Raw genomic sequence first — 21,028 nt, 5'->3', positions numbered from 1 at the left:
CGTCTCGGGTGATTCAGAAATTCAGCAGATCCAAATGGCAGCGGGCTCTTTATCAGGCAGGAAACAAGCGGCGCGGAAGGCCTGGCAGTTCCCTCCTCGCGCTTGTGGTAAAAGAAAAGGAGCCACCGAGCGGAGCTACTGAGGAGGGACCCTCCGTCTGGCACGCCTCCCCCCCTGTACGTGTGATGTCCCCAGCCGTCTCCCTGTTTCTCCAAGTGCCAACCTTCCACAGATTCGGGCTCTTTAAGCGGAGAACATCACGGGGCACCCGCTTTGCAGCCCCGCCACTTAGCGTCATTATGGCGTTGCCTCTTACAGGTGGCGGCAAAGGGCGGCTGTAAATAGCTGGTTAAATGGATGCAAATGTACACAATGTGCCGTGGAATTGCCGGGTGCCGCTTTGGGTGTCTGCCAAGAACAGCTACTGCACGGAGGGGGCGGGGGGAGGATAGGAGAGAGCCGAGAAAGTTGTTCCATTTTGTTTTCCGAACCACGAATGAGACTTTGTGGATTTCAAAGTACTTCCAGTACCCGGGAGACCATGCCTTGCTTTTGACTTTGTGCTTAAATGCCAGGTATTTTTATCGAGTATTGTGAGTTTCTTATTAAATTCAGTTTTTCCTCTGCGAAAAAAGAGAACAATGCTAGGGACATTTGTCCCATACACTGCCAGAAATTTCAACCCCTTCTGACTGTTTCAGAAAGAGAGGGAAGGGCCCTGGACCAGGCGTTAGGAAACTTGGGTCCTCGTGCTGCTCACCTGCCTAAGGGCCCTGGGAAGACACACCTCCCAGCCTGAATTCCTCCCCTAGGAGATCCCAGGCTTCGGCTACACTGGTGTCAGGCCCTCCAGCTTAGACTAGAGGCTCTGAGTTCCCCCCAGCTTAGGCTAAGTTGATGAGAGGCTTAGTCGATACGTTTCTGAAGTCTTCTGGCTTAAATTGAACCTCCTTAAAGTCCTCCAGAGCAGATACCTGGGCTCCAAAGCTGCAAAGAGAAGAGGTTCTTGCAGTGGAAGATGAAAGCCCCACTTTGGATTACATCATTTTCAAACATGACCCACAGAAACAGGATTTTATTTCTGATTAAAAAGAAAAACAAACAAAAACCAGCCATCATGTACTGAGCTTGGTCACTCACTGGTTTTGAGTTATATGATATTTTTTGTCATTTTCCCCTTTTAAACATATCATCTCCTCTCTTACATGTTACACTGATGCACAAAAACCTGCCAGATAATCATCTTCTCCAGTTTCCAGGGCAAAAAAAAGATGCCAAGGGACTTCCCTGGTGACGCAGTGGTTAAGAGTCTGCCTGCCAATGCAGGGGACACAGGTTCGAGCCCTGGTCCGGGAAGATCCCACATGCCGCAGAGCAACTGAGCCCGTGCATCACATCTGTGCTCTAGAACCTGTGAACCACAACTACTGAACCCACATGCCACAACTACTGAAGCCCCCGCGCCTGGAGCCCGTTCTCCGCAACAGAGAAGCCACCGCAATGAGAAGCCCGCGCACCACAACAAAGAGTAGCTCCCGCTCGCTGCAACTAGAGAAAGCCCGCGCGCAGTAACGAAGACCCAACGCAGCCAAAAATAAATAAATAAAATAAAATTTAAAAAAAAAGGTTTGCTCATGAGGCAGGCAACACCTGGGACACAGTCCCAGCCCCCTCCCCCCACCACTCGTGCCTGCTGGCTCCGGGCCCAAAGTTTAGGCAAAATGTTTTGATGACTCCCTTAAGAGCCATTTGCATTTTTACACATCATTTTGTGTGTTTTCAATCCCCTTCTCTAGACTGACTGACTGATTCTTCTTTATAGCCCCAGAACCCAGCACAGTGCCTGGTACAGAAGGAAGGTGAAGCTTTGTCAGTGATGATTGTGCAGAGAGGAATATTCTGTTTTATATAAACAGTGCTGAGTCTTTCTCACACACTGCATCCTCTTCCTGTGTTTGGCAAAATGCTTTGTTTCAGTTCGAGTCTGAAGAGCGTTTTTGAGTTCTATTTTCCCACATCTACTGGCCCCAAATCTGCTTCCATTGCATTCTTTCCCACAGTTTTCTTCATTGAGAGCTCATTTCATAAACCCTCTTTCCACTTGGCTTCCCGCCAGTCTCCTCTGTCATACTCTGTCCCCACCAGTGTGGTCATGGGCTAGAAAATCAATCATTGAGCTCTTAATCACAGTGTGGGGTGGCGGCAGCAGAGCTCAGCTCCTAACTCAGCAGATCCCGATGCACCAGAACAAGCCCTACCAGGGACGAAAGGGGTGGCTCAGGACACCCCACAGCCAGGCTCTGGGGTGGGACTGGCTTCCACGCTCACGCCAAGGAGTGGCTCTTCTGAGCTGCCCTGCCTTTCTTCCTCTGCATCCAAGGATAAATCCTTTTCTTCCCACTCAGCTTGGGAAACAGAAGTCCCTCTTCCACTGCAGGAAGCAGTCAAAATACTGAGTTATTTTATTCATTTTACCACCCATGTCTTTCCACAGAGAAGGCTGGTGCTTACTTACAGGACTGATATAACTTTTGCAATAAATATCTTTTCATAGGCATCATGTATTTTATGCGTCTTTTTACACTGAGGGGGAAAAATTCTGTCAATTCACCACTATGTGTGCTGGCAAATAGCGAAAAGCCTAGTGGATGTGGGACTTGTGTGGAATTCATTAGTCTGGCTGTCACTGAGCCCTCATCCTGTCCTGCTGGTAGGGGCTGGAGGGGCCCAGGAGGTCTTCAGGGTCTTCATGCTCCTACGAGGCAGAGCCTCGTCAGGTGTCCTGGTGGATCTATGACTGGCGTGCCCGCTCTGCTTTGATCTTTTGCTTACACTAATGGCAGGGAGATGAGGGCAGAATGAGTGAAGGAACTCTTAAATAATCATCAATACTCTTATCGGCACTGCTCACCCCTTAACAAGACTTTTTCCCACCACATCTGCCAATGTGATTGAGTTTTCACCCTGTTTGTTTTGGTTCCTCCAAGGGCTAGCCATGCAACTGGTCAATTAAGCCCTCTGGACCTTAGTTTTCCCATCTGTAAATGAGGAGGTTGGGCTACCAAAATGCTAAGCTCAAACCTTCTCTGTCCACCTTTCCTGGGGAAAAGCTAAATAGAGCATGAAGAGCTCTGGGGACATGCACAGAAAAAGAAAGGGGAAGAAGCAGGGGCAACCCTGGCAAATGGAATATTCAAGCCCCCGTGTCATCTCAGAGTAAGGGCACTGAGATCTGGGGGTGAGGGAGGAACTTCATCTTGCTCTAGGAAGAGAAGCCTGGGCCTTTCAGAAGAACCAAGGTTCTTGGCTTCTGAATCACTGAGTTACTAATCAAATGGCTAACTGTGTTAGTGACAACTGCAGAAGCTGGAGGGAGGGGCGGGGAGAGCAGCACTGAGGAGAAGGGTGTGGGGGAAGAGATGTGGATGAAAGGGAAGCATTTACAGCATGTGGAGCAAAGAGCAACTGGTAACATCAAGGGCACCAAATAAAGGTCCGGGAGCAAAGGAAGAGATGGAGAAAATTCATTCTGCTGGAAATAGACACGACTGCGGTCATGAAGAGGACTCACAAATTCAGGGTGACCTGATTTGATTACAGCAACAGGAAGTGCAGGGGGGAGAGGGCAGGATGACCTGACCTGAGGAAGTGAATTAAATAAGAGAGAAGACATCACAGTTGCCATGGCATTTAAATATCTTGCACCACATTAAGCTTATTTTTCTCTCTTTGGCTTGATTCTTGTTCTTGCAACATGTTAATGTCATCGCAGTATATCCTGTAAACTAAATTTAGCCCTTTGGGGGCATGGAGGAAAGGAAGACACAGCCCAGGTCTCCCTATTTGGGTCCACTCTGGACAAATATTCTTCCTCCGCAGTGTGCCTGCTTCTTTTGGTCTTCCATTATGGGATATGAAAACCCTTGTCAGGCTTGGGTCTGGTGAAGCTGCTGAATGACATGATTTGAAAAAAAAAAAAAAGAAGAAAGAAAAATTGGAAACGATTTCAAAGAGGTGATTGCTTTAGAAAGTACTTCAGAAAAATCAATAGGATGCAGGAATTTGAAAACTACAATGACCATCAAAACCAAATGTGTTTTCTTAAGTATCAGTTTATTTTATTGCTTTTTAAAAAAATTATTTTACTGGGCTATAATTAAAGTTATTGGGTCCTGTAATCAGTCGTATGCAAATGCTAACATTGCAGGGGTGGGTACATTGTGTACCCAGGGGTGGGTACATTACTGTCCACAGAGTGAATGGAAGGGCATTTCCAGCTGTCTTATTTATCACAAATGTCACAACATTCATCACGGCCGAGATCCTGACCTTCCTCAAATAAACTCGCATTAACCAGACCCCAGAGACTGTTGGACATACCCAAATTATGACCAGCAGACCAGAATACTCACGTTGCCATGCAAGATCAGTCTCTATAGATAAATGTACTTGAGAAGACAAGTTCCATCCAGATGTTTGCTTAGCCTGGAGTTAGAATAAATGAAATTTGTTGTATGGTCCACAGAGAAATGCCCCTGACACAATGCCCTGAAAGAATGAGGCACCCACCCCACCCCCATCCATCCTTGCTTATATGGCCCTGCCACCTTCTGAGAGTTTGGGCTTCCTTTCCGTATGCACTAGTCTCTTCAAACCAGTTTCTCCACACAGCATCCTATACACCTAACTAGGCAGACTTACACTTTTAAAGTCATAATCACATTCCATATCTACCTTCCTGATATTGCAGTCAAGTCACTTTGATGGGAATTTGGGGCATTTCCAAATTCTTCGGTCACAAATTCTGTCACTGTCTTGGTCTACTCCCGCTGAATTCTAGTCCAATCCATCATACGCGCAGATTTTAGTCTAACTTTCTGAGGGTGACCTGGTTTCCAGATTCTTGGAGAAGCAGCTCATTTTGCTTCATGGGCTACCAACAGTGACCTAACCTTCCTTTGGCCACCATGCACTTTGAATAAAGAGATCAGGCTTATTAAGGTCCATAGGTCCTGTGATGTGATAGAGTTGTCCACCTTTTCCTGGGCACCCAACTCAAAGATATCTTTCCTCTTCTCTGCGTGAGAAGAGAGGCTGGCCTTTTGCTATGATGACTTAAGTTGTGAAATTTCACCTTGAGGATGCAGGTACTATCTACTCCAACATAGATGGAGAGCAAACAGGACTCTGATTTTGAACTCAATCCAGAAATGAAAATATTCACATGGCCTTGTTAACTCAAGTTACCAACAAGGACAGATCGACAGAGTGTTTCTGGAACCCCTGACATTGAAATGACATCCTTGACACATAGGTAGCCCCCACCCAGAGGGGTTCGTTGCTAAGCCACCCCTTCCCCAGATGGACTTTGTTGGGGACCTGCAGCCTTTTTAAATGTAGAGTGTCCTTTCAGGTCATTTAAAGTCCTATCGATCCTCCTTGCTGAGTCCATAGATCAGTTCCCAGGAAAAAGTGCTGTGGCCAACTTTGGAATATCTTTCAGCCCAATTTAAAGAACCCAGCTCAGATGCTCCTGTGCTCAAATAGAGGAACACAAAGAAGAAGCCCCGTGGCAGGACAGTGCAGGGCCTTGGAGAACAATGCTAGTTGAGCAGCCGTGTTATGCGGGCAGGTCTTCTACAAGCCCTGAGCATCCTTTCCCAACCTGGCATCTGGGCAGTTCCTCAAGCATGGGCTGTGCATGGGTTTTCTATGGGTGTGGGCAGCCTAGTTATTGCTCAGCTGGGAAGACAGGGCACGTTCTCCATGCTGACTATGCTCCCCCTCTCTGGACTGGCCTCCCCTGGGATTCCCTGCCCATTCAGGTGTGACAAAAGATTGTGATTTGAAGCAGGCTAGGTTCATTCTAAGTTGTGTATAAGAAAGAGGGGCAAGTCAATTTTCTCTTACCTCCCACCAATCCTGTATAAGATTTGGGTATTTTGCAATTAACTTTCCTATTTCAAAATGCTTACTGAAAAATTTGGGGTTATGCAGTGGATGTATCTCATTTATAGATTCATTTTTTTCCAAGGGCCTATTTCTCTTGTTACCATACTCTTCTAGTATCTCAAAGTAATCCTCAAGACCATGATGATTTAAAGACTTGCCCAGGATCCCACATCAAAAACATGGCTGAATGGAGCTCAAATCAAGGCCCATTGGGCCTTCACATACCACACGTCTCAGGCAGAGTGATGAGATCCTTTAGATGGTGGGCATAGGAGGGCAGGAGACAGGTGAGAAGAAAATGGTCCTCAGAGACAGTCTACTGTATCCCAGGACTTTGATCCATGTGATTTCTTCTAATCCTGAAAATGACCTTATAGAGTATTATCTCCACTTACAGATGAGGAAAACTGAGACTATAAATTTAAATAACTCATCTGCGTTCGTATCAGGAGTGGTATTGGGATTGGAGCCATAGCTGTCCAGACCATGAAAAGCCACATACAGAGGAAAGGGGAATGACAGGACAGTGGTGGAGAAACAATTCTAGAAGCTGGCTGGGTAAAGGAAAAGTACTTGAGGAAGCCCTACATCAATTTCCATGGTGTCAGGCAAAATGGAATTATGGGGGATGAAACCACAGAGCATATGTATACATGGCTGGCCTCAGACTGCAGAGGAAACTTCGACTTTATCTCTGAAGGTATGCTCACCCCCTCCCCCTCCCAGTTTTATTGAGATGTAATTGACATACATCACTCTATAAGTTTAAGGTGTACAGGATAGTGGTTTGACTTAGATATACTGTGAAATGATCACCACAGTATGATTAGTTGGCATCCGTCATCTCATATAGATACAATAAAAAGAAAAAGCAAAAACAGTTTTTTGTTCTTGTGATGAAAACCCTTAGGATTTACTCTTAACTATATTCCTATAGATCATACAGCAGTGTTAACTGTAGTCACCATGGTGTACATCACATCCTTAGTACTTATTTACATGGTAACTGGAAGTTTGTACCTTTTTTTTTTTTTTTTTTTTGCAGTACGTGGGCCTCTCACTGTTGTGTCCTCTCCCGTTGCGGAGCACAGGCTCCGGACGCGCAGCCTCAGCGGCCATGGCTCACGGGCCCAGCCGCTCCACGGCATGTGGGATCTTCCCGGACCGGGGCACGAACCCGTGTCCCCTACATCAGCAGGCGGACCCTCAATCACTGCACCACCAGGGAAGCCCAGAAGTTTGTACCTTTTGACCACCTTTGAAGGTATGCTTTTATGGGGGCGTCCCGGGTGACCTTCTCGTGTTTGAGATGACATACTACTTGGCGCACGTTGTTTGGTTTGTTTTTCTGGTGATGGTGGCTGAGGTAGAGGGCAGAAGTTACGTTTGCTGCTGCGCTAGGCACTTGGGGTGCCTAGTACAGTCTGGACACGTAGGTGTCTAGGAGATGTGTGGGAGCTTGTTGCCAGGAGGTGTTCTCTGCCATTGAAGGACCAATCCAAACAAGCCCATCAGGAACAGGTTGCTGAGAATAGCCATCTTGGGAGCAATTTATGTCTGACAGATGATTTTTGAGCTATGGACATGGAATAGGACAGAAAAATGTTTTTTGAAGAACTTCATTAAATTAAAAACAATCCAGTCTTTTTTTTGGGGGGGGGCGTGGAGGGCAGTGCCTCATGGCTTGCGGGGTCTTAATTCCCTGACCAGGGATGGAACCTGGGGCCCTGGAAGTGAAAGCACCGAGTCCTAACCAGTGGACTGCCAGGGAATGCCCCAAAACAATCCAGTCATTTTTTTTAAATTTATTTTAATTTATTTATTTTTGGCTGCATTGGGTCTTCGTTGCTGTGTGCAGGCTTTCTCTAGTTATGGCAAGCGGAGGTTGCTCAGCAGTTGTGGCTCACGGGCTCTAGAGTACAGGCTCAGTAGTTGTGGCACATGGGCTTAGTTGCTCAGTGGCATGTGGGATCTTCCCGGACCAGGCCTCGAACCCACGTCCCCTGCATTGGCAGGCAGATTCTTAACCACTGCGCCACCAGGGAAGTCCCAACAATCCACTCTTTTTTTATTTATTTATTTATTTATTTATTTATTTATGGCTGTGTTGGGTCTTCGTTTCTGTGCAAGGGCTTTCTCTAGTTGTGGCAAGCGGGGGCCACTCTTCATTGCATGCACAGGCTCAGTAGTTGTGGCTCACGGGCCCAGTAGCTCCACGGCATGTGGGATCTTCCCAGACCAGGGCTCGAACCCTTGTCCCCTGCATTGGCAGGCAGATTCTCAACCACTGCACCACCAGGGAAGCCCCCCAACAATCCACTCTTAAGCTATAATTTTAAATCACCATTTACTTTATTACTTTTAGGAGAAAAACACTACTTGTAGAGATATTAGAAAAGTAGAATATCGAAAAGAAGAACGTAAAACTCGAAATCCTAGCAACCGATAGTAACCTCTATCAACAATGCGGTATGGGGCTTCCCTCATAGCTGGGTTTTGGTGTTAGTGTAGAAGTCCCTCCTCAGGGAGGCCTTCCTGGCCACCCAGTCAAAAGGAGCTACCTGGGCGCACCTCTCCGGTTTAATTCTTCCTCTGTTTCATTTTCATCATAGCACTTGCGACATGTTGTTGTTTATTTGTATTATTCTGTTACCTCGTGTCAGTCACCCCACAGACCTTGTTTGTTCAGTCAGAATTTCCGCTGGAATACCTAGAACAATGACCAGCTGGTTGTAACACTCAGTATATAGTTGCTGGATGATTTAATTAATTAAGTAAATTATCTTTGTCAAGTGAATGAACAGTTCAATCACTTCCCACCACCTTCTCCGAGGGCTGGTGTTTTCCTAAAGAGGAAGAAGGAGTCATATCACTTTATTTCTAACCCTCTCTGCCAGTTAGAAAACGGATGATACAAACATCAAAACCGTTTATCTCTTAGGCTCTCCCACATGTGGCCAGACTCATAGCTTTCCAACCCAGATTGAGACATTAAAAAAAAAAAAGGGCTGACTAGGTTTCAAAAGAGAACCCTTGGAGGCTTTCAGTCAGATACATGAGGCTGGACAGGCAGTCCCCACTCTACAAAGAGGTGGTGTTCACCACGTTTCTCTGTGTATGTTGTTTGTTTCCAACACAGAATGCATTTTTTTACTGGAAACAATGTTCCCAGACTAGCCCACAAAAGCCTATTTAACCTACCATGCTCAGTAGGAAAAAAAAAAAACACAAACCTTGGAAATCTAGGAAACAAAACTGGGAAAATGAATAAGAAATACAATTGAAATGTTTACCTTGAATACTAATGCTTGAGGAAAAGCAGCTCCAAACAAAGGAGGAGGGGGCAGTAGGGTGAAGGGTGTGGACGATTCAGAGAGATGCCCAGCTGTCATGGCCATGCCTCACTCCTGCATCTGATGGACCGAGGCGGTCTACAAAAGCCACATCTCCTAGGCGCGGGCATGTCTGAGCCTGTCTGAGGGAGCAGATCTGTGTGCCAACAGAGGGCAGGCAGGGCTGACACCAACTCTTCACACGCTTAATTCTAGAGGCTAGAATCAACATGTGAGAATTCTTCCATAAGGTCAAGCTCCAAGTATGTCATACTGGTGACCCATGAGCTTTCTCAGGAAATTTCTGCTTGAGTTACCTACGTATAAACATGACAACACAGCTTAAAAAAGAATAGGTTCCGTTTTGGTTTCATCATTGAAAATCATCATTTCATCATTGAAAATACCACAAGGTAATTTCAGTCATGTTTTCCCTGTATCTGATCTTTGTGCTGCCACTTTGAGGTCAAAGCTTTTATTGCTTAAAAGTTAAGCTTCAGAAAGCAGGGGAGCTCCTTTGATGGGAGCTTCTAAAATTTCTTGTATTATATTGCGTAAGAAAGTGTTCCGTTTGGGAAAGACCCATTATCCTGAAACAACTCCATTCAACCCTAATTCTGGAAGTTTGTACAGAGCATCTCTAAGATAAAAACTTCAATCTCTGAAGTGGCTCAGTTTCGTCAACTGTAAAATAAAAACAGTCATACTTGTTATATCACTATTTTTGTCACCTCTGTTATAAATACGTAGACTCAATCATTGATTAGCTTATATTGATAGAAGCAGGGTCTTATCCCCGCTTATTTGATTTAAATCTCAGATGACTTAACTTAAAACCATTTTACATTTTACTTAATGTGCTTTGGTATTTACCTAATCATAGGTATCTGGCCTGCAATTTTAAACAAAATAATGACACTAGGCCATAAATATTGGCATCAGTCGTTGAGGAACTGCTTAGGTTTACTTTTCTAGGTTTAGTTCTTCCACGGAGGCTACTCTAGGGTCAGCAGCAGCAAGGCTTTGGGGTCAGATAGCCCGAGATCAAGTTCACATCCCATTCCTTTTTAGAGCTGTCTAATCTTCAGCAAATTTCTTAATCTTACTTGGTCACACCCGCCTTTTTTAAAAAAATGGAGAGGACAATAAAATAAAAGTCGGGATGATAAATAAACCCATTTCATGGTTATCGAGAGGATTAAATGAGACCATGCATGTAAAACCAAGCAATAGATGGTGGCCATTATTGTTGTTGTTATTATTATTATTATTTTAAAGTCTAGGTTGGTAACTGTATTCGTTTCCTAGGGTTTCTGTAACAAAGTACCATAAACTGAGTGGCTTAAAACGATAGAAATGTATTGTCTCACAATTCTAGAGGCTAAGTCCAAAATCAGGGTGTCAGCAGGGCCCACGCTCCCTCCCCCACGCTCCCTACTGAAACCAGTAGGGGAATCCTTTGTCTTTTCCCAGCTTCTCGTGTTTGCCAGCAATCCTTGGCTTACAGGTGTATCACTCCAGGCACATGGCATTTTCTCCATGTGTGTCTTTACATGGTCTTCCCGGAGTGCATGTCTATCTCTGTGTATTATTTTCCTCCTTTTATAAGGACCCAGCCACACTGGATTACGGCCCACACTCATGACCTCATTTTAACTTGACTTCTGCAAAGATCCTGTTTCCAAATGATGTCACATTCTAAGGTCCCGGAATTCAGACTCCAGCATATCTTTTTTTTTTTTTTTTTTTTGTGGGGCGGTGGTTGGAGACACAATTCAACTCATAACAGTAATAGAAGTTTTTTAAAAAAGCCTCCAGGGACTTCCGTGGTGGCCCAGCGGTTAAGACTCCGCGCTCCCAATGCAGGGGGCCTGGGTTTGATTCCTGGTCAGGGAACTGGATCCCGCATGCCACAAATAAGACTCTGTGCAGCCAGATATATTAAAAAAAAAAAAAAATTCTCTAAAGTAAGAACTAGCATCTCACGTTTTGCTGTCTAAAATCTCTTGCCCACCAGATGTTATTATCACTGAAATTTTGCTCATCAAGGATATTTAGATACAAAACATAAACTCTTAAGTTGGCTGTGTTTGTCAATAAACTTGAAAGCAAGGAATTTGCCTTGTTTAAAGGAGTCACCCTTTCCAGCAGGATTCTGTCAAGTACATGTTACCAGTGCCCTATCCACTCCCTTCCATCCAGACAGATAAGAGCCAAACCCCATTCTCTTCTGGGTGGCAGCCAAGCCCCTCCCTGGGTCTTGATTTCAAATGGTCATTCAAATCCATCCTCATGGTCTCTGTTCTGCAACAGAAACCAGTGTCCCTGCTTTCTGTGACATTTGGGATGTACTTGGCAATACCAGCTATGTGGTGATGCTATCAAGTTGCCCTTAGTGGGGTAAGGGAAACTATCATAAGTCCTTAGAGTTGGAAGGTATCTTAGATATCATCTCATTCAGTGGTTCCCAAATCTGGCCGTGGGTAGGGATCACTCAGGGAAATTTTAAAATATAGCAATTCCTAGGCTTCATCTGAGAGATATTCACTCAGAGTGGCAGGGGAGAGCAGGACCTTAAAAACGCTCTCCAGAAAAACAAAAACAAACAAACAAACAGCTCTCCAGATGAGGCCCAGAGAGGCTGACTGACGCTGCATGCTTGCTCAGTATTTAGTAGTTGACTGACTCCTAGTTAAGGGCTGGCTCCATGCTCCAACTTTCTTCTCCGATGGTGCCAGGGCTTTAACCCTGGTGAGGTTTGCAAGGTAAGCACGAAGACTCTCACTGCTGCTTGTTCCAGAGAGCCTTTCCAGGGCACAGCAGGTGTCGGAGGCGTTTGTGATTTATTCGTCGTGTAGCTTTGCAGTGGGCTGTGCAGGTTGATACGTCTCCTTCTAAGGGTTCTGTCTTTTATGTTCTTTGTTCTGACATAATTTTTTATATCACTGAGCCATGCTTCCACGTTTTAAAATATGAATGTAGTTCTTTTTTTTTTAAAGGAGAACTAAAAGGATAGTTATAAAGAGCTGTCAACACCTTTCCATCAGAAACCACCCATGAGAGGTAGAGAGGTCGAAGAGAGCGGGGGCAGGGCAGAAAGAAAAAACGGCAGGAAATCAGGTTCCCACAGAGGTGAGAGTTTGGGATATAGAAGAGGAGGGAGGGGAGTATGATGCAGCTGCACATGTTAGGACACTGTCTGGCTCTCGGTGCCGCTTGGAATGAGTCAGCCGTCTCAGTTAAGCTGAATGTAGAGGAAAGTTAGGAACACAGGTGTTGGAGTCAAGCAGACCTGGCTTCACATTCAAGCTCTCTCACCAATTAGCCACATACTAATGTCTCTGAGCCTCAGTTTTCTCATCTGTAACATGGGGGTAGTAGCACCTCATAGGATGGGGGTGAGACTTGGGGTGTCTGATACCTGGTAGACAGTATACGAATGGCGGTGCTATGATCATGGAAGAGTTATGTTTGGGGGACTTGTGGGGACATTTTTCTGTCTTGCTTGAGGCCTTCTGCGTATATCCTTCCAAGAGAGAGCATACCACTTTAGCAAACCATGTGGTATGAATTGAACATGGCCCGACTTTGTTATCAGAGGGAGGAGGCCCTGTCTCTGGCCATCTGTTCCCCTTTCTGGTCTCTTGTTGCTGTATCTGAACTAGCAACCTTTTACTTTGCAAAAATGTGTCAATGCAGGAGAAGCAAGTTATGTTGGGAGGGGAGATCGAGGGGGAGGCCTCGAGTAGAAAAGTGTAGCTGGCTTTGGAGAGGACCTGAGGTGAGGCCAGAGAGGGTAAGCCCCAGACACTAGGGTGTTGGGCAGACATGAGGTTGAGGACACAACATCTACAAAGAAAGTAAGACAAAATGTAGGAGCAGAGAAAGCGGGGCCGACAAAGACAGGACAGGCTTCTGAACCTTAGAACTCCACCTAGGCCTACCTTGCTGGGTGAACTTCATTTTTTTTTTTTTTTTTTTTTGCGGTACGCGGGCCTCTCACTGTTGTGGCCTCTCCCGTTGCGGAGCACAGGCTCCGGATGCGCAGGCTCAGCGGCCATGGCTCACGGGCCCAGCCGCTCAGCGGCATGTGGGATCCTCCCGGACCAGGACACGAACCTGCGTCCCCTGCAGCGGCAGGCGGACTCTCAACCACTGCGCCACCAGGGAAGCCCTGGACTTCATTTTAAGCTTTGAATTCCTTTCTGGATGATGACTCGTCCACCTGAGCACTTCTCCCCAAGTCCCAAGTTTTTCATCTCTAAGATGGACAAAACCCAAGGCCTCCCTCATACATTGATTAGAACACGTGAGGCGAGATCAGAACAGCTATCAAATTCTTGATTGTATTCCTTGAGGGATACATTAAGAGACCCTCCTACACTGTTGGTGGAAATGTAAATTGGTGCAGCCACTATGGAAAACAGTGTGGAGGTTCCTTAGAAAACTAAAAATAGGGCTTCCCTGGTGTCACAGTGGTTCAGAATCCACCTGCCAATGCAGAGGACACGGGTTCGATCCCTGGTCCGGGAAGATCCCACATGTCGCGGAGCAGCTAAGCCCATGTGCCACAACTACTGAGCCTGTGTTCTAGAGCCCGCGAGCCACAGCTGCTGAAGCCCATGTGTCACAACGACTGAAGCCCGCGCACCTAGAGCCCATGCTCCGCAGCAAGAGAAACTACTGCAATGAGAAGCCCGCGCACTGCAATGAAGAGTAGCCCCCCGCTTGCTGCAGAGAAAACCTGCACACAGCAATGAAGACCCAACATAGCCAAAAATAAATAAAATAAACAAATTTATTTTAAAAAAACAACTAAAAATAGAATTGCCATATGATCCAGCAATCCCACTCTTGGGTATATATCCAGAGAAATCTCTAATGTGAAAAGAAACATGCACCCCAATGTTCACAGCAGTACTATGTACAATAGCCAAGACACAGAAGCAACCTAAGTGTCCATCGACAGATGAATGGATAAAGAAGATATGGTGTATATATAATGGAATACTACTCAGCCATAAAAAAGAAGGAAAAATGCCATTCGCAGCAACATGGATGGACCTAGAGATTATCATACTAAGTGAAGTTAAGTCGGACAGAGACAAACACCGTATCATATCACTTATATGTGGAATCTAAAATATGACACAGATTAATTTATTTATAAAACAGAAACAGATTCAGAGACACAGAGAACAAACTTATGGTTACCAAAGGGGAAAGGGGGTGGAGGAAGGATACATTAGGAGTTTGGGGTTAGCAGATACAAACTACTATATATAAAATAGATAAACAACAAGGACCTACTGTATAGCACAGGGAATTATATTCAGTATCTTATAATAAACCATAATGGAAAAGAATATGAAAAAGAATATATATATATAATATATCTGAATCACTTTGCTGTACCTCCAAAATTAACACAACACTGTACATCAACTACACTTCAATTTAAAAAAAAGAGATCCTTGAGGGATCCAAAGCCCTCTCCCCTAGGGCTTTGGAAGGGGCAGTCTCTAGCCCTTGAAAGGACTCAGGCAGGTCTGTGGGAGCCAAAATGCATCAACCCTATTTCTAAACTTTCACGCTCTTTGACTGTGGCTGAATTGGTTGGGTTGTATTAACACAGGGGTAAATGCTGAATTCTGCGTGAGTCCGCTCTTCATGCCTCAAAGACAATGCCCAGATGTTATTTTTATCCCAGATCTATTCTTGGCTTCTGAAGGTTTCTAAGCCCTTTGATATAGTGATTATCACTCAATCACTTAATACCTTAACAACAAAGTTTCTAGACAAAACAGCTATCCAGGTCATATCTTCTCTCTGAGCCTCAGTTTAATACGTAAAAGAAGGTCGTCTGAACAACAACTAAGGCTCCTTATTGTGATAAAGTCCTACATCTCGAGAAGCAATGGCCCCAGGCAGTCCTCGGTGGGGATAATGCAGGGCACGTGGCTGACTGTACCAAGCAGGCGAAAGTAGGATAAAATGTGTGTCGAGCGTTCTCTCAAAGGGGAAGAATTAAGCCATTCACTCTTCTTTTACCTTTCGTTTAATAAACATGTGTTGAGCAGTCAGAATGCATAAAGGAGGACTTCCCTGGTGGTGCAGTGGTTAAGAATCCGCCTGCCAATGCAGGGGACATGGGTTCAAGCCCTGGTCCAGGAAAATCCCACATGCCGCGGAGCAACTAACCCCAGGCGCCACAACTACTGAGCCTGCGCTCTAGAGCCCATGAGCCAGAACTACTGAAGCCTGTGCGCCGCAACAAGAGAAGCCACCGCAATGAGAAGCCCGCACACCGCAACGAAGAGTAGCCCCTGCTCGCTGCAACTAGAGGACGTCCGCGCGCAGCAACGAAGACCCAACACAGACAACAATAAATAAATAAATATTTATTTATTTTTAAAAAAAAGAATGCATAAAGAAAGAGTACAGAAAAGACAGGTTCTGAGGAAGCTCCCGATGGAAGGAGGTGGGGCGGAGCACAGACCTCTTAGAAGGGCTTGTGCTGGGGGAGAGATTGTCCAGGCGGTGACGTGGGATGTAATCTTTACCCTCTGATTTAGAAAAACCCACCTAGTTTCTCTATAGTTACCTTTCATTTGTGAGGCAGTTAACCCTATTTTGGGCTCTAAACATTTGATCAGGGTGGCCATGGGATAAGAGAGAATCATGAAAATCACCCTCCACAAACATCATCTGATATCACTTACATGTGGAATCTAAAATAATGATACAGATGAACTTACAAAACAGAAATAGACTCACAGACATAGAAAACAAACTTATGGTTACCAAAGGGGAAGGGTGGGGAGGGATAAATTAGGAGTTTGGTATTAGCAGATACAAACTACTATATGCATAAAATCGATAAACAACAAGGACCTACAGTATAGCACAGTGAACTATATTGAATATCTTGTAGTGGAAAAGAATCTGAAAAAGAATATATATATAAATTATAAATATATATATTTTAAAAATATTATAAAGAATATTATATATATATATATATCTGAATCCCTTTGCTGTACACCTGAAACTAACACAACATTGTAAATCAACTATACTTCAATTAAGAAAAGGCACCTTCGCAACCGGTGCTCAGTCGTCTGCGGGTCAGCACAGCCTCGAACTGGCAGATCCAGGATGAGGAAGCAGGTTCCATGATGTGTTCTAAGTTCCTAAATTGGCCCACCAGGGAAAGGGCTGTCCTCACCGAAGAAGAGACTGGTGGTGAGAATGATGTTCCACACCCAACACTGGCCTCTGATCTGCCAGTAGAAGTGGCTGGACATGTAGCTAGAGATGCAGCAAGTCAGGGCATACAAGATGGCTGCTGAGTTAATGGCCCCAGGATGGTGCACACTGAACATGCCCAGCAGTGCCATGACAATAATGCCTGCAGGGTGGTAGTGGAAAGCCTGTGTCAGGTTTCACCCAACCCTCTTCTGGCAATTTCAGAGGAATCAGCTAGCCCGCTTTCTCCCAGACCCAGGGCTTCCATCCAAACAATATCCCCCAGTTCTGTTGTCTAGAAAACCCACAATAGAATATACACATCCTTGCTAGAGCCATCCACCCCTTAGGTCTGCCCCTCACCTTGGACAGAAGAGAAGATCTGCAGATCTTTTTCTGAACAAACCACCTACTTAGTTCTACCCCTTGAGAGAAATCCCTGATTAATTTTTTATCACCTCACCAGTGTCAAGGGCCAGGAACTGGGCACCCACACCAAGCACAGCACAGAGCAGACCACGATATGGAGGGAAGTGGAAGACATCTGTATAGATCATTTCCTAGCCATTGTCACCTTGGTCAAAGTCATCACCAGAACCTCCAGAGGTTGGCTCTTCATCCAAGTTGTACCGAGCCAGGTCCTTTCAAAGCACACGCATGAGAATGACAGCCACAAAACCCACCAGTAAAAGCACAAGCACCATGGGATTGATGATGGACTACCATTGGATTTCCAGTGTTTGGGGAAAGAAACCGCCATCGTCGCCACGCACCTGTCACTCCAATGCTCACCTGACGTCTCAGACCAGCGCACGCTGTAGGTGTGGGTGAGGCCTAGGAACTTCTGAGGTCGTAACCCATCTAAACTGGGGGGCTTGACGTCCCACCCTGAGACTCTGGCACATATAATCCAGTCTCTGTGGAATTCTAGGTGGAAGTCTAAATGGGTCCAGAGTCCTGCCTTGTGGCTGTGAGGCAGGAAGCCACTCTCCTCCACGTAGCCCACAAAGCCACAGCTTGGCAAGTTGTCCACCACAAATTCAAAATAGTATAGTTCCTTCATGGGCTGGCGCAGCCGTTCCACCTACAGAGAGCAAGCCAGGGGTCAGACAAGGCTTCCCCAGGCATTGGATTAGAGCAGGGTTTCACCCTCAGCACTAATGAAATTTTGGGCTGGATAATTCTTTGTTGTGAGGCTGTCCGATGCCTTGTACGATGCGCCATCCCTGGCTTCTTACTAGATGTCAGTAGCGTCCCCCAGTGGTGACAATCAACAATATCTCCAGACATATCTCCAAATGTCTCTGAGGGACAAAAGTCCCTGTTGAGGGACTGTCCCGGTGATCCAGTGGCTAAGACCCCTCGCTCCCAATGCACGGGGCCCACGTTCGATCCCTGGTCAGGGAACTAGATCCTGCATTCCACAATTTAAGATACTGCAAGCCGCAACTAAGACCCGGTGCAGCCAAATAAATAAATAAATATTTTTAAAAAAGAAAAAGCCCCCTGTTGAGAACCACTGGTTAGACCCTAGTATGTTGAGATTCTCCGAAATGAGCAAGTATGACTTGACAGGATGAAGGCCTAGAAGAGGAGGGATAAGGTGTAGGAAGGTCTGGAGTAGACTAAGGAAAAGTGCCCTAAGATAGAAATTGCTGAAGAAAAAAGCATGACAGAGAAAATTAGGTAGAGTGTACAGGAGCCAGTTAAAAAAGCAGAGAGGTAGGAATGGAAGAAAATGACTACGTAGGAGTGATAGTTGGGACCTTATTACCGACAGAGAAGCTTCGAGTCAGGAGCCCTGGGTTCTGATATCAACTCTGCAATCCACTATCCATGTAATCTTGAAGTTACTTCTGAGCAAGTGTGTTTCTTCATCAACCAAATGCAAATACTAGTACCTGCTCTGCCTGCCACATGAGGCTGTAGTTAGAATCAAATCAGATCATTTCCCATAAAGGTGCTTTGAAAACCAAAAAAAAAAAAGACACCCTACACCTCTCCCCACCCTCCCAATCAGAGACAAGCCAAGGGCTGGAGTGGCCCCGTCTGCCTTCTTGCGGGTGTCAGTGCTGGGTTAGAAGCTCAGGTTATTCATGTGCATGAGCTAGGGAGTCTTTAAAATCCTAGCTCTTCCCCAGTTTCTCCCTGAGTTTGGGAGGACGTGGGTGAGACTGGCCTGAGGTACCTTAGGGCCATCTCTGCCTGTGGCTCTTTTCTCTTAAAAACTTCTTTTCTGGAGGTTGAAATGAATCTCCCCATCAATCTGTGATGGGGGGAGGAGGGATTATTATCGCTCATATTTCACAGACAGGAATAGTAAAGAATTAAAAGCTTAAGTAATGTTCCCAAGGTCAGGTGGTGAATTAGTAACCGAGACAGGGAAAGGATTCAGGTTTCTGGTCCTTTCAGTTTTGTTGCCTCAGCATTAGATCTTGCTGTCTCTTTAAATCTCACATGTAGTTAGGAGTAGGGTCTGTAGCTGTGTATTAGTTCCATCTTAACTTTGCTCATTAAAAAAAAAAAAGTGGGGCAACCCTTCCTTTCCTAAACTTCTACTGCAAATCTGCTTTGTGACTTTATTGGGCAAGACCTAAAAGATGGTCGTATTTTCCCCCAGCACAGCTGAATATCCTTGTTCTTTTGGCTATTGGTATTCTGCAGCAGCTGTCTGACGGAGATGGAGAGCTCCGACAAGGATGGGCCGCAACTCCAGCTGCTGGTAAGCAAGTGTTCACTATTTATAGCGAGAGGGGGGCTGCAAAAGAGTGGAATTTTTTCCTTCTGAGTCGTTTCGATGCAACCAACAGGAAGTGGGCTCTGATAGATGCTAAATTTGATGACTTGAATGAGGTCTATTACAGCACTTCTCAAACTTGTCTGTGCATCAGAATCACCCAGAGGGGAGGGGCTTGTTGAAACACAGACTCCTGGGTACCACCCCCAGAGTTTGTGAATCAGTAGATCTGGGATGGGGCTTGAGAAAGTGCATTTCTAACAAGTTTTTGGGTAATGCTGATGCTGCGGGTTGGAGAACCACTGCTTTATTGTAGTGAGTGGAGTGTCCGGGCAAGGGCCATCGTACATGGTAGCAGATTGAACCCAAGAAAGGCACTGACATGCACCCAAAGACTCTTTCTGGTGATCTTACTGTCCTTGTCCAATCAAAATCAGTCACTTCTGAGCCGGCATTTCCAGGGCAAAGGTATTATTTTATAAATAAAGAAAATGGCATAAGATTTAAAGGATAGGGTTCATAAGAAATATGTGTGTATATTATTTAATAAAAATTATTCCCTCCCCCCCACCCCTTTCTCCAGTGAAAAAAGTGTGACTTGTTAGGTCATTTTATCACATCGTAATGTTTGGAGTCAAGACTGGCAGATTTCACCTCCACTTTCAACTCCAGCCAGAGACACACACCGGCCTTGCCGGCTGAGGTATCCACCTTTGATCGATGGCCAGGAAAAAGCAAGCAGACAAGTCCTGGGAGAACATGGCTGATCTGCTAAGTAGACCAAGACTTTGGCTTTGGCTTCTCAATTTCTGGTATGAGATGGGCCTGTTTAAGTTTCCTGCTTCTTTTTGAATGAATTTTGATATTTTATATTTTCCTCAAAAACGATCCATTTCACTCAGACTTTGAAAATAGGAATACATATTTGTACAAATGATTCTTTTACAAGAATTTTAATTTCTTACATACAGATATCAAGTCATTATCATTATTTTACACCTGAAACTAATATGATGTTATATGTCAAATACATCTCAATAAATAAAGTTAAAAAAAAAGAGAATTATAGTTTCCTATATATGTGTGTTAATCCAGTTTCTAATTCCTAACTTTATTTGTATTTTTCCCCTTTTTCCTTGATTAGACTAACTTAGTGGATTATTTATTATTGTAGCTGTTTTCTCCTTTCTGTGATGAACCAGCTCTGGATTTCTTTATCGATATGAAGACCTGCAAAGGGTCTGAGATTTTATCCTATTTGCAAGCTAACAGGTTAGTTAGTCTGTTGGTAGAGCATGCAAGCCTCCCAGGTCCAAGACAGCTAGAGTATCAGCATTTTTGCCACTTCCCACAGGTCCTTGCCATGGAGGCCGCGTGATGCTTTCTCACGTAGTAGGTTGGAGGAGAGGAATCCGAATCGTAAGCTTAGCAAACTCAACTCTTTCATAAGGAAAGTAAGAATGCCTGCCCTTGGCTCCAGGTAGGGGCACTCTCTCTAGCTTCCCAAGCTGTTTGCTACACAAACCTCCTTGAAAAGATAAGTCTAGGACAAAAGTAGTCAGTGTGTCTGCTCCTGAGATGTGCAGAAATGCAAGCCACCCATGGGAGCACTGTCTCCCAACAATCAATTCCACTGACTTTGTTTTCAACATCATCATATTCTGCTTTCATTTTAAATTCTATTTTCCTTAGATTTTAAAAGTTATTCTTTTTTTAGTCTTCTTGAATAGTCGCTTCCTTCATATTCATTCTTAAGCTA

At 45.0% G+C, this 21,028-nt stretch overlaps 1 pseudogene across 1 annotated transcript; it reads right to left on the bottom strand.

Annotated features, from left to right (window-relative positions):
- Nucleotides 1-8,757: 8,757 nt before the first annotated feature.
- LOC307185544 (transmembrane 9 superfamily member 1-like) lies at nt 8,758-20,030 on the bottom strand (annotated as a pseudogene). The gene is made up of 4 exons: nt 19,956-20,030; nt 16,996-17,616; nt 16,513-16,695; nt 8,758-8,798 (listed from the first exon to the last, which is right to left on the bottom strand). The product of its transcript is annotated as a transmembrane 9 superfamily member 1-like (transcript).
- Between the last annotated feature and the right edge of the window lie 998 nt (nt 20,031-21,028).

The sequence above is a fragment of the Stenella coeruleoalba genome (genome assembly GCF_951394435.1).
Source record: "Stenella coeruleoalba genome assembly, chromosome: 4".
Classification (NCBI taxonomy): domain Eukaryota; kingdom Metazoa; phylum Chordata; class Mammalia; order Artiodactyla; family Delphinidae; genus Stenella; species Stenella coeruleoalba.
The sequence above is the reverse complement of the archived record's forward strand: the minus strand, read 5'-3'. Positions and strand labels throughout refer to the sequence as shown.